This window comes from Heterocephalus glaber, unplaced genomic scaffold (genome assembly GCF_053883595.1).
Source record: "Heterocephalus glaber isolate CG9 unplaced genomic scaffold, H.glaber_assembly_v1.0 deba00001097, whole genome shotgun sequence".
Lineage (NCBI taxonomy): Eukaryota > Metazoa > Chordata > Mammalia > Rodentia > Bathyergidae > Heterocephalus > Heterocephalus glaber.
The window spans coordinates 3,492,051-3,505,836 of NW_028258191.1; the positions used below are offsets into that span (position 1 = coordinate 3,492,051).

General features: G+C 39.8%; 1 protein-coding gene across 4 annotated transcripts in view; it reads right to left on the reverse strand.

Moving 5' to 3' along the window:
- Lypd6 (LY6/PLAUR domain containing 6) overlaps positions 1–13,786 on the reverse strand; it is a 142,780-nt gene that overhangs the window by 87,592 nt on the left and 41,402 nt on the right. The window contains exon 1 of one of the 4 annotated variants that reach the window (XM_087210057.1): positions 2,201–2,300. The exons of the other annotated variants lie outside the window; for them this stretch is intronic. The gene's annotated coding sequence lies outside the window, so the exon portion shown is untranslated. Of the gene's footprint in view, positions 1–2,200; positions 2,301–13,786 lie in introns of those variants that run through there. 4 annotated transcript variants of the gene reach the window in all.

The window sequence follows — 13,786 nt, forward strand, 5'->3', positions numbered from 1 at the left end:
CAAAAGAAGCATTTGCCCACCACTCCACCCAAACTGTTCTCAGCTAGACCTCCAGGATGTTGAATCCAAGATCAGTTCTTAGTTGTCATCCTACTTAACCAATCCATAGCATTTGACTTTATACCTTTTTCTTCATTATGTCTTCATACCCTTTTTTTCATTTGGCTTCTGGGACGCCTCTCTATTCTAGCTTTCCTTCTTTTTCAATGGCTGCTTTTCCCCACTTTCTTTTGTTATTTCTTCCTCTTGTCTTAGACCTATAACACTGAGTATCTCAAAGATGAGTCCTTAAACCTCTTCTTTCTGTGCCTTCAGCGATGGTTTGGGTATGGTTTGAATGTTTGCCTCAAAGGTTTATTTTTGGAAGCTCGGTAACCAATGTAGTGATATGAGAATTTGTGGTATCTTTGTGAGGTAGAACCTAGTGGGAGGTCACTAGAGATGCTGCCCTCAGAAGAGGATAAGATACTACCTCTTGTAGGACTCTGAATTAGTTCTCTCCAGAGGGAAGTGTTACAAAAAAAAAAAAAAAAAAAAAAGCAGGTCTTGTCCTTCCCCACTCTTTGGCTTCCTGTCTGATCAAGTGATCTCTCCAGCAAGATTTGGCAGAGCCAGGGAGCCCCTAACAAGGCCTGGCAGCATTCTGTTTGGGATTCCAGCCTCTAAAACTGTGCACTAAATAAACCTCTTTTTTATAAGTTACCCAGCCTCTGCTATTTTGCTATAGCAATAGAAAACAGACTAATAGACCTTCTTTCTCATTTATATCTTGGTAATATCTAGACTGATTTTCTTTAAAAATCATCTATGTCCTCGTGAGCCTCAATTACAGTACGTGTTTTCCTTCCGGATCTCTTCATTGAGTTGTACACCTGTATCCAGCTGTCTACTCCTCATTAGATGTCCTGGAGATCTAATTCACATAGAAAATTTAAAATGCCCCATGCAGACTAAGTGATCTGTCTCCAAGTGTCTCCTGTATTCATAGGATATCCTGTCTGAGTTAATGGCAACCCATCTTTGCAGTTGTTTAGCCAAAATGTTGGGAGCCTTGACTCTACTCTTTGTCTCACAGTTAGGCATTCTCCATCTACAAATTTTCTAAGTATATCTAGAATCTAGCCACTTCCTACCACTTCACTGCCAACAGCCATTCTAATGTAGAATACTATACTAGTCTTTCCCCTGGGCTCCCTATTTTCATCCTTTGCCCCTCAACAATCCCTTCTCAGCGTTCACGTCCTTCCTTCCCTTAGAACCTTCCTGTGGCTCTCTTTCTGACTTAGAATAAAATAAAAGAGTACTTAAAAAGCACCCAAGACACTGAATAATTAAGCCCCCATTACCTTTCTGAATACCTCTCTTGTCCCTCTCCCAGGATCACTCCACTGCTTGCCATTCATCAACCTTGCCAATAAGCTCCTGCTTCTGAACATTCACACTTGCTCTTTCCTCTGGCAGGAATGCTCCCACTTCAAAGATCTGTAGTTTGCTTCCTCACTTATATTTTCATTCAAAGCTGCCTTCTCAGTGAAGCCTTCCCAGACCTCATTGCAAACTACGAATTTCTCACCTTCCCAATGTTCCACTTCTATAGAGTTCTCAACAGTACTTTTCACCTTCTAATATATAATTTAACAATTTATTGTGCTGACTGTTCCCCCTCCTCCACTGCAGATGTATGCTTCTCAAGGGTAGTCACTCCATCTGTTTGTTCCCTGTTCTATAACTAGTATTGGCTCTTAGAAGGTTGAAACATTTGTTGAATAAATGAATTAAGTCACAAGATCACAGCCACTAGCTATAAAGGATTTTACTTATTTCATCAATTGCCTTACTCTGAGATGGATAGAAGATAACGCTTCTATTTTCTAAATGGAAGAACAGATCCCAAGTGGCCACAGCATATCTGAAGAAGCATAGATGACATGGACAGAGCTGAGCTCAGGGTAGGGTGTCTTTCAGTCTGCTGTTTCTCTCAAAACAAAGACACAGATCCAAAGAACAAATAAGTTGAATCATGATTATGAGAATAAAATCCCCTGATGCTCATCTGGATTGAATTTAATGCAAGGTAATTCACAGGTTTTTTTTTTTTAAATATTAATTTTAAAATGAAGGCCTATCTAACCCCAGGCATTAGGCATCCTTTGGTTAGTTTACGAAAGTCTCAAAGTTTAACCCTTTAACAATGGTTTACCAGTTCTGCATGTCCTGTTTACCAGACCTCAGGCAGTTGCTGCTGCACAAGTCTCCATGGTCTCTGAGCAGTCTCTGCTTCCTCCACCTTCCTCCACACTGGCATGAGTCCTCCTGGCTCTCAATTTATAGCTGCTCATCTGATTACAAAACCAGCCCCAGCCTGAATGACTCTCCGCTCCCCTGAAGTTGAGGGAGCCTCCTACCACAGATGTATTGCCCTCCATCCAGCTCAAATCAACACAAAGTTGGCTTTACAAAACAACTAAGAATTTATCTCTCAGAGTGCAGGTTTCAGTCAACTCAGAGAATGAGTATCTTCTCCAAATAGCCCAGACAATCATTCAATGTTTGCTAATCCTTAGCACCCTCAAATTGAAGCACTCTCTGTCCAAATGGAAGCTAATCATACAAACAGTATTTGGGGGCTGTATATCTACTCTAAGCAAGACACTTGTCGAAAACACAGTAGAGAAAAAACAAAGATATGAGCAGGAGATTCCTGACAGGGCAGTAAGACATGGTAAGACAACCAAGGACACAAAGGTGAGTGAAAAGGGCCCAGAAATGGAGGGAGAGAGTGCCTGAGCAATGCAGACGCTCTGAATCACTCAAGGAAGGTTTCATGTGGCAAGGCAAAGGGGCTAAGTCACAACAGGGGCATAAATAACGTGACTGGTTCATTCAACACCGGGAAAACAGCTGAGCACTAACTTCTCTCACTTATAAGGTCCGTGTGAATAAGAACATCCACTCATCAAAAACATGAACATCATGCCTTGTGGATAACATACATTCAAAAACTAATTGTTAGAAAATTAATTTTTAAAATTAGAATAAGGTAAAATATTGCCACAAAATTAACCACTAAAAAACAAGAGGATTAAAGTGAACTGGTGGGATAAGTACTATTATTAAAAACTTGAGCATACATGCTTCCTTGATTCTTACTATATATTAGATATAGTTAGGAAAGGTACTTCCAAGAACAAACAAAACTAGGTATATCTAAGGGAAAAAAGGGACAGAATGTGGATATGAACTGTATCTGTCTCACTGTTGAATCCCCAGGGTCCAGCCCAGTGCCTGGTACAGGAGAGACACTTACTGTATGTGTGATGAAGGAATATGAAGCTAAATGGAGCACCAGGTCAAGAAGAATGACAAAACCAGCAACAGGAATGATGATGGGAAAATCAGAGGAGCCCTAGGAGTTCTCTGCCTTACTTTTCAGTACTCCCATTACTCCTGGGCCTCTGTGAACTGCTGTGCCCACCGCTGGCAGAAGTGCTTTTATCTTCTGCAGCATCCCTTCTGATCTCACACGTAGCTCTCCAGTATGAAGCTCACTTCAATCTAAAACCTGCTCAGCAACTGTGGTTTTCTTAAGTCATTAAGCAAAGCAGGCCAGTTCCTGAAGTTTCCTTGCATTTAAGCCTGCCAGCTGACTTGAGAAACCACATTATTCAGCACATTTAAAAAAAAAAAGGGAGAGGCACAGAGACGTCTACTTCACCACAGAAAAACAACTTGCCTAATTCAAAATAGAACAGACTGTTCATCTTTTTGTTAGACAAAGTTCTAAATGAGGCATCATCAATTTTCTCAGCAGCAATGGTCTAAAGCCCGGTCAGACAGTGGGATCCTGTCGTGAGATGGCTCATATATGCATAACCAAGTACACAAGCAGACTCATTCAATGCCATCTCCTGGCACCAGTGTGAAAAAGGAGATAGGAAGGTTTAGTGTTCGGGGGCTACAGTCTGTATAAAAACAAGACAGAAAAACACACATGCTTTGCACTGCTCTCTATATAATTAAGTTAATTTAGTCACTGCTGCTACCAAATGCCAGATTCCAAAATAGGTGACAGGAGCAATGGTTACATATGAGCTCTGCTGTTAGTCCTAAGGGTCTCAAACCTCAGTTTTACTGTTTACAGCTGTGTGCCTTTGACCAAATCGCTCACCTCAAACGAGTTAGTACACATGAAGCCAGCAGTGCATAGGGCATGGAGAGTACTGAGTAATATATTAGAACATTTACATATGTACAGCCTCTAATAATACTAATGCTGTTTTTACATTACATTACAATAATACAATTAAATGCATTTAATTCTTACAAAAACTCTGCAAAGGAGTTATTATTAGTAACATCTAACAGCAGAGTGTTTAGGGTTATTTGACTCAGGCCTTTGTTCTTTGATCCCTTCTCTAGCACACCCAGTTAGTGTGGTTTTTCCAGACTAGAAAGGCCACACCTGCTGAGATGAGTTCAGAAGGCAATGCAGTAAAAAGTGCTGGGTTGGTGTGGAATGGGGAGGGACTGCTGCTCCCATTTATTTTAATAGTATTCAGATAAAACACGGGGCAGACAAATAAGATACACATAGTGAAAAAGCCGTATGCATACACCCAGAAAGCTCTTCAATATTGCCAAATTAGAGAGAAGTGTTTACTTTTATGGGTTTTGGATTACAAATCTGGAGAACATATCTGTTGGGCTGTTTTCCCAAGGCTCCCAAAACAGATCCAGGGCAAACCACACATCCCAAGCTGACACTGTTCAACTTCAGCTTCTGTTGTTTCAGCTCGTAGGTTGTTTCCATATCAGCCTGCAGCCCTTTTATGTTTTTTCAGCTCCTTCCTGGACAATATTTGTTTAGGTGTGTTTGCTATCTCTAGTTCAGTTGCCTGCTCTCCAACTAAAATAACACTTGGAACTATGAAAATGCTGCTGCTGTAATTTTCAATGGCAGCACTTTTGGAACTAGACATTCAATTCCATGTGTTTTGTGTATTTATGGCATTGTTCTTGTCGGCCGTATCCTATCGACTCCTCCCTGTATCTCAGCCATCAGGTTTCCCTTCAGCCCAGCCATACTGTTCCTGGATACCCCACTTCTACCTCTCAAATTCAGTTCCATACCTTCTTGCAATAAGAATGACAGAATAGGTATAGCAATAAACAGTAATAGTGTAGTGTTTGAAAGAAAATTCCAAATGTCTTGGGATCTGTTATGGCTTGTGTCTAGATGTCCCCCTAAAGCCCCATCCAGTCATAGGTAGGGCTTTTTCAGAGGTGGCTGGATCTAGGGTGTGTGATGTTGGGATTGATTCATGGTGCAATGCTAGGATTAAGGGTGCCAGGATTAAGGGTGTGAGTGCTACCTTAGGATGGGTAGCCTAGATACAATATAAGGTATAGAAAGAGCTGTGGTCATCTCTTGCTTGCTTTGCTACCTTCTGCCTGCCATGAACTGTTTCTCTTCTGCAATGCCTGTCTGGCATGCCACACTGCCTTGGAGCCAGCTGATTATACACTGAAACCTCTACAAACTGTGAGCTAACTTAACCGCTCCTCCTTTAACTTTGGGTGTTGGGTATTTTGTTTCAGCAACAAGAAAAGTAAGACAGGATCGATTATAGCAACAGGCCACAAGAAAACACAGTCCAAGAGGCAAAAAAAGAGGAGTATGCAAGGACCACATGACAAAACTTCAAACATTTTCTTCATTTTGTTTAGAAAAGATACTTTCTAAATCTTATTGTACACCATTGGGATCCCAGGGTCAAAGAACATATGTATTTTCTGAGATTATTTTCATTGTGCCAACACAGAGAAAAGGACCACATTTTCTGTCCATGACTGATTAACTATAGTAACTGTGATTGTCAACTTGATTGGTTTGAGAGATGGCTAGAAGACTGATAACCTTAACCCCAACCCTAACCATACTCTGGGTATGTCCGGGTGGGTCACGACCTTGGATAGTGTATCTGGTCCCTGACTCCTTCCTCTCAGGCTCTTCCCTAGCTCTCTGCTTGCCAGATGCCATGAGTGAGCAGCTCTCCTTCACCATGCCCTTCCATCATGAAGTTTCTGCCTGGGAGCCTGCCAACCATGGACTAAAACCTCTGAAGTTGTATGCTAAAATGAACATCTCCCCCTCTAAGTTACAGGAATCAGGTATATTTTCTCATTAATGGAAAGTTGACAATACAACAATAAGCAGTAGATATTATTATCATTAACTAACCTTTAGAGGAAAAAAATCTCTTAAGTTTCTCCCCACATTTACCTCTAACAGCTCTAGGACTCTGTCTCCCCAGAACCCAGACCAACGTAATTTGTCAAAAATCACAGGGCCATACACAAAGAGACAGTTGGGCACTTACAGATTAAGTTCTTTCCCACTGATGAAAAATCCTCAAGAAATCAAGATATTCCCTGATTTGGCCACCTGCAAAATAAATCCTCCCAGACTCACAGCACTAACTAAGCAAGATGTACAAAGTGTTGGAGATTCCAACTCAAGTAAACGCTGAGGTCTGATGAGCCATAGATATTTCCCCAAGTCTGCCTAGGTTCTTGAAGACTCTAGCTCACTGTAACCAAACTGGATATTCATCCAATTGCCCCTCAAACTTAGACTTACTGCCAAAACCAATTAAGCTCTGCAAATAGTAGGAATGAGGTGTTTTCCTTCACTACATTCTCTCTGGTTATCTCAGCAATATGTCCTTACATTAAAATTTTTTTCTCCTAATTTCATTACAATATAATATTTTATAAATATTATGCTGTAAAATTAAAAATATTAATATCCTATAATAAAAGCCTAATATGTGCCACTTTCTGATTTAGCAGGACATTAATGTTCCCCCTTGATACCACTATAAAGAGAGACCTGATTCTCAACAGAGCCTCCTAAGTGGAATAAGAAATTTAATACAGATCATTTCTCTTAGAAGCCTAAGAATCAAAAGGAAAACAGGAGTAAGGAGCTTGTCAAGGTTGGAATTTTCTTCTGTGTTACATTATTCGACCTTTAATATCAGCTAGACACTCAACACTTGCTGGGCTCTATCCAGCAAATACTGGAATCACTGCTATTTTTCTCAAGATGGGGAGTACTCAGGATCCAGGGCAGAGATCATTGCAACTCTGGATATAAGAAAGTCATATGTCTACTCTGTTGTCTTTAATGTCAATCAAACATGGACTTGACATTGAATACTTATTGGCCAAAGCCATAAGATACAACATATTCATAGAAATACTTTCTAGACTGAAGACATGCACAAATTTTAAGACTTTCCTCTTTTTCTCAATTTATATATTTGAGTCACCAAAACAGTATGTTTGACTCTTGAAATAATGTGACATGAGAATTCCTGCTCTGGTTTCTTTCGATTATTGGAATTATTGTAAAAAGTTTAAGAAAAGATGCTAGTCATTTAGTGTAGGGAGATACTTAGCCTCAAAACCAGCAAGAGAAATTCTAAATTTCCCAAGAAGTTCACTCAATATTTCACCCTTTGCAGCCACATGAATCAAATATTTCTACATGGGGGCACAAACGGCCCATGAGATAATCCCTTTAAAAGACTTACTGAGTAAATATATGAACTTGAAAACAATTTTCCACAGCATTTTCTAAATTCAGTTTTTTTCACTAAAACAGCTGAAGAAACAAGGACCCAATTAATTCCTTCTACATTGCACTGCAGGATTAAACTTCAATTTAAATGGTACAAAATTGGCAGAGGAAGGGGCTTCCGGGCTGCCGTACCACCACTCCCAACACAGAAGAAGGAGTATCTGGGCCACCATACACCGCTCACAGCACAGAGATAGGGGCTTCCGGGCCGCAGTACCATCGCTCCCAGTGCAGAGGAAGGGGCTTCCAAGCTGCTGTACCACCACTCCCAACACAGAGGAAGGGTCTTCTGGGCCACTATACCACAGCTCCCAGTGCAGATAGGGGGTTCCGGGATGCAGTACCATCGCTCCCAGTGCAGAGGAAGGGGATTATGGGCCACCATACCACTGCTCCCAGTGCAGACATAGGGGCTTCTGGGCTGCCATACCACCGCTCCCAGCTCAGAGGAGGTGAGCTGCATGGGTGCCAACACACACACACCCCTCCCTCTCCGCAACTGAAATGAGAAGACACATAAACAAGTATCAAATCCAGACTTCCAGATCACCTACAGCAACCTCAAAGGGAAATGAGATAGAACACTCCAATACTCCACCACCTGGACTCCCTGAACTGGCAACAAAAGAGGATCTGGAAAAAATGAAATCAGAAATAATTTCTCAGATAACAGCAGAGATTTTGCTCATAGTGCAAGATATGATTAATAAATCTAGAGAGAACCTGAGGAACATAATGAAATCTCAACATAGGAAACAAATGGAATCCATAAAACAGATGCAAACAGATTTCCAGGAGATGAAAAACTCCACTGAAAGTCTACACAGCAGAATAAGCCAATGTGAGGACAGAATTTCAGATATAGAAGATAAGATTGCCATTAGTGACTAGGAAAAGAAAAATTGCTTCAAAATTGAAAGGGGACATGAGAAATCAATCCAGCAGCTGCTAGATGATGCAAAGAAGAATAACATAAGACTGATTGGAATCAAGGAAGAAACCAGAGAGTGCAGATGACATAAAAAAAACTGTTCACAGAAGTAATGGCAGAAAACCTCCCAAGCAAAGGAAAAGAACTTGACATACAGATAAGTGAGGCATATAGGACTCCAAATAGCCTTGAATGAAAATATTCTACACATAGTCATACATTGTTAAGATTTCAGAAACCCAACAGAAGAACAAAGTTCTACAACCAGTTAGAAAAAAGAAACAAATCATGTGCAAAGGAAAGCACATCAGCATCACAACAGATTTCTCAAGGCAAACCCTCAAGGCAAGAAGAGCTTGAAGTGACATATGACAAGCCCCAAAGGAAAACAGCCTCCAACCCAGATTGACGTACCCTGAAAAACTATCTTTCAAAATTGATGGAGAAATAAGATACTTTCATGACAAAGAGCACCTGAGGAACTTCATGAATAAGAAACCAATACACCAAAAAAATTTAGAAAATATCCTAGGAAAAGACAATGAGGACCACAAACCCAGGAAGCACAGCACAATGAATTCATTGGGCATGAAAAGAAATTAAATGTAAAGGGGGAAAATGCAACAAAAACAAAAAGTCATGAAAATGGTAATTAAATATGTAACAGTTATAACCATCAATGTTAATGGTCTCAATTAACCAATAAAAACAAATAGACTGGCAGAATGGGTCAGGAAGCAAGATCCAATAATATGCTGCATAAAAGAAACACACTTAATTCAAACTGAAACTCAAAGACTGAAAGTTAAAGGGTGGAAAACAATACTCCATGCAACAGGAATACCCAAAAAAGCAGAAGCAGCTATCCTCTTTACAGATCAAGTGGATTTTAAACCAACACTGATTAAGAGAGACAAAGAAGGACACTACATCCTTGTAAAGGGAACAATCCAAGAAGAAGAGATGACAATCATAAATATCTATGCACCAAATGCTAGTGCACCCAACTATATAACACAAATACTAACAGACATGAAAAGTCATATATGCACTAATACAATTGTAGTGGGGGACCTCAACACCCCACTGTTACAAAGAGATAGATTAACTAGGCAAAAAATAAGTAAAGAAATACTAGAACTCAATTGAACTCTTGAACAAATGAACTCAACAGATATTTACAGAGTCTCCCACCCCACATAATCAAAAAGCACATTCTTTTCAGCTGTACATGGGTTGTTCTCCAAAATAGACCACATATTCACTCATAGAACATGTTTTAGTAAGTGCAAAGGAATTGAAGTTATCCCCTGTGTATTATCAGACCATAGTGCGATGAAATTGGAGATCCATAGCAAAAGAAACTGCAAAAATGTCATAAACATGTGGAAATTGAACAATACACTTCTGAATAACCAATGGGTCACAGAGGAAATTGAAGAAGAAATCAGGCAGTTCCTTCAATTAAATCACAGTGACAATAAAACATATCCGAATCTATGGGACACAATGAAAGCAGTCTTACAAGAGAAATTCATACCAGTGAATACTCATATTAAGAAAACAGAGCAAGCCTAATTAAACAACCTGATGCTGAACCTCAAGCTTCTAGAAAAAGAAGAGCAGGACAAACCCAAAGCTCTTACAAGGGAGGAAGTTATAAAGATCAGAGCAGAAATTAATGCAATGGACATGAAGAGAACAATACAAAAAAATCAATGAAGCCAAGAGTTGGTTCTTCGAAAGAATATACAAAATTGACAAACCCTTAGCCAACCTTATCAGAAAAAGGAAAGAAAAGGCCCAAATCCATGCAATTAGAATAAAAAGGGTGAAATTACAACAGACCCAGCAGAAATCCAGAGGATCATCAATACCTACTTCAAGAACCTATACACCAATAAGATGGACAACACAGAAGAAATGGACAGATTCCTAGATACATATGAATTACGAAAGAAGGCATAAAATGAAGAAGGCATAAAATGAAGAAGGCATAAAAATTCTTAACAATCCAATATCAATTGATGAAATTGAAAAAGTAATTAAAAACTTGCCAACTAAGAAAAGCCCAGGTCCTAATGGCTTCACTGATTAATTATACAAGCTATTTAGAAAGGAAGTAATGCCACTATTGTTTAACCTCTTCAATGAAATTTAAAGGGAAGCAAGACTCCCGAATTCATTCCTGGAAGGAAGCATCACCTTGATCCCCAAAATAGAGAAAGATCCAAATGAAAAAGACAAGTATAGGCCAATCTCACTAATGAACATAGATGCAAAAATCCTTAATAAGATACTGGCAAATAGAATGTAGAAGACCATCAAGAAGATCATACAGATCAGCCCGCTGCAGACAGGCAGGTCTGCCCATGCTCTACTGAGGTCCCAAGTCACGTGGAACACACCGAATCAGCCCGCACCCCAGCAAAAATCCACTGGACACCCCACCCCCTGCTCCTCTGTACAGCTACCTGGTTCTACACTACAAAGACGCAGAGGACACCAGACAACCAGACCATGGTACTGAGTCCCGCCGCTCCTGGCCCAGAGGTAGGGGGTTCTGACCCACCATCCCACTGCTCCTGGTCCAGAGGAAGGGGCTTCCTGGCCACCATCCCTCCCGCTGCTCCCAGCCCACAGGAAAGGGCTTTTGGGCCACCATCCCTACCATTGCTCCCGGCCACTGTCCCGCCTCTCCCAGCTCAAAGGAGGCAATCCATGCAGGTGCCAACAGCACTCCCCCACCCAGTCGAAATGTGAAAACCCGTAAATAAGTCTAAAAACCAGACTTCCAGATCACCTACAGCAACCTCAAAGGGAAATGAGATGGAACACTCTGATACTCAACCACCTGGACCCACTGAACTGGCAACAAAAGGGGATCTGGAAAAAATGAAATCACAAATAATTTCTCAGGTAACAGGAGAAATTGTGCTCCTAGTGAAAGACATGATTAATAAATCTAGAGAGGAGCTGAGGAACATGATGGAATCCCAACATAGGAAACAAATGGAATCCATAAAACAGATGCAAATAGATTTCCAGGACATGAAAAACTCCATTGAAAGTCTACACAGAGAATGAGCCAATGTGAGAACAGAATTTCAGATATAGAAGATAAGATTGCAATTAATGACCAGGAAAAGAAAAATTGCTTAAAAATTGTAGGGAACATGAGAAATCAATCCAGCAGCTGCTAGATGATGTAAAGAAGAAAAACATAAGACTGATTGGAGTCAAAGAAGAAACAGGAGAGAGTGCAGACAACATAAAAAAAACTCTTCACAGTAAAGCCAGAAAACTTCCCAAGAAGGGAAAAAGAGCTTGACATACAGATAAGTGAGGCATATAAGACTCCAAATAGCCTTGATCAAAAAAAATCTACACATAGGCCTATAATTGTTAAGATTCCAGAAACTCAACAGAAGAACAAAGTTCTCCAAGCAGTTAGAGAAAAGAAACAAATCACATACAAAGGAAAGCCCATCAGAATCACAGCAGACTTCTCAACACAAACCATCAAGGCAAGAAGAGCTTGGAGTGACATATTCCAAGCCCTAAAAGAAAACAGCCTCCAACCCAGATTGATGTACCCTGAAAAACTATCTTTCAAAATGGATGGAGAAATAAGATACTTTCATGACAAAGAGCAACGTAGTGACTTCATGAATACCAAACCAGCGCTCCAAAGAATTTTACACAATATCCTAGGAACAGACATTGAGGATCACAACCCCAGGAAGCAAAGCAGAATGAACCCATCTGGCATGAAAAGAAAGTAAATGTAAAGGGGGAGAACCTGACAAAAAGAAAAAGTCATGGCAATGACAAGTCAGTATGTTTCAGTTATAACCATCAATGTAAATGGTCTCAATTCACCAATCAAAAGAAATAGACTGGCAGAATGGGTCAAGAAGCAAAATCCAACAATATTCTGCATACAAGAAACACACTTAATTCAAAAGGAAACTCACAGACTGAAAGTTAAAGGGTGGAAAACAATACTCCATGTGACAGGAACCCGAAAAAAAGCAGGAGTAGCTATCCTCTTTGCAGATCAAGTAGATTTCAAACCAACACTGATTAAGAGAGACAAAGAAGGACACTACATCCTTGTAAAGGGAAGAATCCAAGAGGAAGAGATGACAATCATAAATATCTATGCACCAAACACTAGTGCCCCCAACTATATAAAACAAATACTAACAGACATGAAAAGTCATATATGCACTAATACAATTGTAGTGAGGGACCTCAATACCCCACTGTCACAAAAAGATAGATCAACTAGACAAAAAATAAGTAATAAAATACTAGAACTCAATCGAACTCTTGAACAAATGAAATTAACAGATGTTTACAGAGTCTTCCACCCCACAAAATCAGAATACATATTCTTCTCAGCTGCACATGGGTCATTCTCAAAAATAGGCCACATACTCACACATAGAACATGTTTAAGTAAGTGTAAAGGAATTGAAGTTATCCCCTGCATATTATCAGACCATAGTGCAATGAAATTGGAGATCCATAGCAAAAGAAACTCAAAAAATTTCATAAATACATGGAAATTGAACAACACACTTCTGAATAAACACGGACTCACAGAGGAAATTAAAGAAGAAATCAGACAGTTCCTTCAATTAAATGACAATGACAATACAACATATCAGAATCTATGGGACACAATGAAAGCAGTCTAACGAGGGAAATTCACAGCAGTGAATATACATATTTGGAAAACAGAATGAGCCCAATTAAACAACCTGATGCTGAGCCTCAACTTTTTAGAAAAAGAAGAGCAGGACAACCCCAAAGCTCATACAAGGGAGGAAATTGTAAAGACCAGAGGAGAAATCAATGCAATGGAGACTAAGAGAATGATACAAAAAATCAATGAAGCCAAGAATAGGTTCTTCAAAAGAATCAACAAAATTGACAAACCCTTAGCCAACCTTATCAGAAAAAGGAAAGAAAAGGCCCAAATCCATGTAATTATGAATGAAAAGGGTGAAATTACAACAGACCCAGCAGAAATCCAAAGGATCATCAATACCTACTTTAAGAACCTATACGCCAATAAGATGGACAACACAGAAGAAATGGACAGATTCCTAGATACATATGAATTACCAGAGTTGAAAGAGGAAGACCTAAACATTCTGAACAACCCAATATCAACCAATGAAATTGAAAATGTAATTAAA